This window comes from Arachis stenosperma, chromosome 10 (genome assembly GCF_014773155.1).
Source record: "Arachis stenosperma cultivar V10309 chromosome 10, arast.V10309.gnm1.PFL2, whole genome shotgun sequence".
Taxonomy (NCBI): Eukaryota; Viridiplantae; Streptophyta; class Magnoliopsida; order Fabales; family Fabaceae; genus Arachis; species Arachis stenosperma.
The window spans coordinates 34,321,236-34,326,573 of record NC_080386.1 but is presented as its reverse complement, the minus strand read 5'-3'; the positions used below and the strand labels follow the sequence as shown (position 1 = coordinate 34,326,573).

General features: G+C 38.9%; 1 non-coding gene across 1 annotated transcript; it reads left to right on the top strand.

Annotated features, from left to right (window-relative positions):
- The first annotated feature begins 915 nt into the window (after positions 1 to 915).
- LOC130958515 (small nucleolar RNA R71) lies at positions 916 to 1,023 on the top strand. Its single transcript, XR_009077632.1, has one exon. It is a non-coding gene; the product is annotated as a small nucleolar RNA R71 (small nucleolar RNA).
- The last annotated feature ends 4,315 nt before the right edge of the window (positions 1,024 to 5,338 follow it).

Genomic DNA, 5,338 nt, shown 5'->3' with positions numbered 1-5,338 from the left:
TGGCAGAAGTAAGTCCAATGGAATCTCTATGGTCTCATTTTGAGCCTCAGATTCCCATGGTTCCTCATTGAGGAACTCAGAGGAGATTGGTGCACGCCCATTGAGGTCTTCCTCAGTGGCGTCCTCCTCCTCTCTTTCCTCTCCACATTCGGCCATGTTTATGGCTTTGCACTCTCCTTTTGGATTTTCTTCTGTATTACTTGGGAGAGTGCTAGGAGGGAGTTCAGTAATTTTCTTGCTCAGCTGACTCACTTGTCCTTCCAAATTCCTAATGGAGGACCTTGTTTCAGTCATGAAACTTTGAGTGGTCTTTATTAGATCAGAGACCATTGTCGCTAAGTCAGAAGTATTCTGCTTAGAACTCTCTGTCTGTTGCTGAGAAGATGATGGAAAAGGCTTGCCATTGCTAAACCTGTTTCTTCCACCATTATTGTTATTGAAACCTTGTTGAGGTCTCTCTTGATTCTTCCATGAGAAATTTGGGTGATTTCTCCATGAAGAATTGTAGGTGTTTCCATAGGGTTCTCCTAGGTAATTCACCTCTTCCATTGAAGGGTTCTCAGGATCATAAGCTTCTTCCTCAGATGAAGCATCCTTAGTACTGCCAGGTACATTTTGCATTCCAGACAGACTTTGAGAAATCAAATTGACTTGTTGAGTCAATATCTTATTCTGAGCCAGTATGGCATTCAGAGTATCAATCTCAAGAACTCCTTTCTTCTGACTTGTCCCATTGTTCACAGGATTCCTTTCAGAAGTGTACATGAATTGGTTATTTGGTACCATCTCAATTAGCTCTTGAGCCTCTGTAGGCGTCTTCTTCAGATGAAGAGATCCTCCAGCAGAGCTATCCAAAGACATCTTGGATAGTTCAGAGAGACCATCATAGAAAATACCTATGATGCTCCATTCAGAAAGCATGTCAGAAGGACACTTTCTGATCAATTGTTTGTATCTTTCCCAAGCTTCATAGAGGGATTCTCCATCCTTCTGTCTGAAGGTTTGGACTTCCACTCTAAGCTTACTCCATCTTTGAGGTGGAAAGAACTTTGCCAAGAAGGCATTGACTAGCTTTTCCCAAGAGTCCAGGCTATCTTTAGGTTGTGAGTCCAACCATATTCTAGCTCTGTCTCTTATAGCAAAAGGGAATAGCATCAGTCTGTAGACCTCAGGGTCAACCCCATTAGTCTTGACTGTGTCACAGATTTGCAAGAACTCAGCTAGAAACTGATGAGGATCTTCCATTGGAAGTCCATGGAATTTGCAATTCTGTTGCATTAGAGAAACTAATTGAGGCTTAAGCTCAAAGTTGTTTGCTCCAATGGCAGGGATAGAGATGCTTCTCCCATAGAAGTCGGGAGTAGGTGCAGTAAAGTCACCCAGCACCTTCCTTGCATTGTTTGCATTGTTGTTGTTTTCGGCTGCCATGTGTTCTTCTTCTTTGAAGAATTCGGTCAGGTCCCCTAAAGAGAGTTGTGCTTTAGCTTCTCTTAGATTTCTCTTCAAGGTACTTTCAGGTTCAGGGTCAGCTTCAACAAGAATGCCTTTGTCTCTGCTCCTGCTCATATGAAAGAGAAGAGAAAAAGAAAATGTGGAATCCTTTATGTCACAGTATAGAGATTCCTTGAGGTGTCAGAGGAAAAGAAAAATAGAAGAGAAGAAGGTAGAAGAATTCGAACTTGATTAGATAGAGTTCGAATTGTGCATTAAGAAGGAGTAGTACTCCATAAATAGAAGGATGTGGGAAGGAGGGAAGAGAATTTTCGAAAATTCAATTAAAAAGATTTTAAAAACATTTTGAAAAATTGATTGATAATTTTCGAAAATTGAAAGTGGAAAAGAAATCAAGTGATTTTTGAAAAAAATTTTGAAATTAGAAATTAAAAAAATTTGATTAAAAACTATTTTGAAAAAGATGTGGTTGAGAAGATATGATTGGTTTTAAAAAATGTGATTGAGAAGATATGATTTGAAAACAATTTTAAAAAGATATGTTTTGAAAACAATTTTAAAAGATTTGATTTTGAAAATTAGTAACTTGCCTAACAAGAAAAGATATGATTCAAACATTAAACCTTTCTCAACAGAAAAGGCAACAAATTTGAGATGTTCAATCAAATCATTAATTGTTAGTAAGTATTTTTGAAAAAGGAAAGAAATTGATTTTGAAAACATTTGATTGAAAAGATATGATTTGAAAAAGATTTGATTTTGAAAAACTTTGAAAACTTGAAAAAAAATTGATTTGAAAACAAAATCTTCCCCTTAGCACCATCCTGGCGTTAAACGCCCAGAATGGTATACATTCTGGCGTTTAACGCCCAAAATGCTACCTCTTTGGGTGTTAAACGCCCAACCAGGTACCCTGGCTGGCGTTTAAACGCCAGTCTGTCTTCTCCACTGGGCATTTTTGAATGCTCAGCTTTTTCTGTATAATTCCTCTGCAGCATGTTCTGAATCTTCAATTCTTTGTATTATTGACTTGAAAAGACACAAATTAAAAATATTTTTGGATTTTTAAATAATCAAAATGCAACAAGAATCAAATAACAATGCATGCAAGACACCAAACTTAGCAGTTTGTATACTACTAACACTATATGAGGCACATAAACACTCAAGCCAAAAGAATTCAAAGATCAGAGTAAGAAATCATCAAGAATTACTTGAAGATCCTTAAGACACATGAATGAATGCATGCAATTGACACCAAACTTAAGATGAGACACTAGACTTAAGCAAGAAACATCAAATATTTTTGGTTTTATGATTTTGTAAAATTTTTTTTTTGTTTTTTCGAAAATTAAGTGGAAAAAGATATCAAAATTCTTAATGAGAATTCTAGGAATCAGTGCAATGCTAGTCTAAGACTCCGGTCCAGGAATTAGACATGGCTTCACTGCCAGCCAAGCTTTCAAAGAAAGCTTCGGTCCAAAACACTAGACATGGCCAAAGGCCAGCCAAGCCTTAGCAGATCACTGCTCCAAAAGCAAGATTGATAAAGATCAACAAGCTCTTGTGATGATAAGTTGAAGCCTCGGTCCAATGAAATTAGACATGGCTTCTCAGCCAGCCAGATTTCAACAAATCATCATGAAACTCTAGAATTCATCTTCAAGAATTTCGAAAAAAATACCTAATCTAAGCAACAAGATGAACCTTCAGTTGTCCATACACAAACAATCCCCGGCAACGGCGCCAAAAACTTGGTGCTGTTGCCGGATCTTGGCACTGATGTTACCGGACCAAAAGCTTGCTCAAAACTTGAACAATCCTCGGCAACGGCGCCAAAAACTTGGTGCACGAAATTGTGATCACTACTTTTCACAATTCTCATAATCCCCGGTCATGAACCCCAAAAACTTGGTGTTCAATACCATGGCATTAACACAACTTCGCACAACTAACCAGCAAGTGCACTGGGTCGTCCATGTAATAAACCTTACGTGAGTAAGGGTCGATCCCATGGAGATTGTTGCTATGAAGCAAGCTATGGTCACCTTGTAAATCTCAGTCAGGCAGACTCAAATGTATGTGGTGATGAACGAAAATAACATAAAAGATAAAGATAGAGATACTTATGTAATTCATTGGTAGGAACTTCAGATAAGCGCATGAAGATGCCTTCCCTTCCGTCTCTCTGCTTTCCTACTGTCTTCATCCAATCCTTCTTACTCCTTTCCATGGCAAGCTTTTGCAAGGGTTTCACCGTTGTCAGTGGCTACCTCCCATCCTCTCATTGGAAATGTTCAACGCACCCTGTCACGGCACGGCTATCCATCTGTCGGTTTTCAATCAGGCCGGAATAGAATCCAGTGATTCTTTTGCGTCTGTCACTAACGCCCCGCCCTCAGGAGTTTGAAGCACGTCACAGTCATTCAATCATTGAATCCTACTCAGAATACCACAGACAAGGTTAGACCTTCCGGATTCTCTTGAATGCCGCCATCAGTTCTCGCCTATACCACGAAGACTCTGATCTCACGGAATGGCTGGCTCGTTTGTCAGGCGAGCACTCGGTTGTCAGGCGATCAACCATGCATCGTGTTATCAGGAATCCAAGAGATATTCACTAGAGCTTTGATTGCTTGTAGAACAAGAATGGTTGTCAGTCACCTTGTTCATGAGTGAGAATGATGATGAGTGTCACGGATCATCACATTCATCAAGTTGAAGAACAAGTGATATCTTGGACAAAGAACAAGCGGAATTGAATAGAAGAACAATAGTAATTGCATTAATACTCGAGGTACAGCAGAGCTCCACACCTTAATCTATGGTGTGTAGAAACTCCACCGTTGAAAATACATAAGCATAAGGTCTAGGCATGGCCGAATGGCCAGCCTCCCAATGATCTAAGATAGCATAAAATTCAAAGATAGCTACCCAGATATATCAATACAATAGTAAAAGGTCCTACTTATAGAAAACTAGTAGCCTAGGGTGTACAGAGATGAGTAAATGACATAAAAATCCACTTCCGGGCCCACTTGGTGTGTGCTTGGGCTGAGCAATGAAGCATTTTCGTGTAGAGACTCTTCTTGGAGTTAAACGCCAGCTTTTATGCCAGTTTGGGCGTTTAACTCCCATTTGGGTGCCAGTTCCAGCGTTTAACGCTGGGATTTCTTGAGGTGACTTTGAACGCCGGTTTGGGCCATCAAATCTTGGGCAAAGTATAGACTATCATATATTGCTGGAAAGCCCAGGATGTCTACTTTCCAACGCCGTTGAGAGCGCGCAAATTGGGCTTCTGTAGCTCCAGAAAATCCACTTTGAGTGCAGGGAGGTCAGAATCCAACAGCATCTGCAGTCCTTTTCAGTCTCTGAATCAGATTTTTGCTCAGGTCCCTCAATTTTAGTCAGAAAATACCTGAAATCACAGAAAAACACACAAACTCATAGTAAAGTCCAGAAAAGTGAATTTTAACTAAAAACTAATAAAAATATACTAAAAACTAACTAGATCATACTAAAAACATACTAAAAACAATGCCAAAAAGCGTACAAATTATCCGCTCATCAAGGTGTCCAGGGTTCTTAAGCACACTCTTTTGCTTTGGATCACAACTTTATATGTTATTTTCTTTTTTCTTTTTTTTTTTGTATTCACTGCTTTTTCTTGCTTCAAGAATCAATTTGATGATTTTTCAGATCCTCAATAACATTTCTCCTTTTCCATCATTCTTTCAAGAGCCAACAATTTTAACATTCTTAAAACAACAAATTCAAAAGACATATGCACTGTTCAAGCATTCATTCAGAAAACAAAAAGTATTGTCACCACATCAAACTAATTCAACTAGTTTCAAAGATGAATTCGAAATCCTGTACTTCTTGT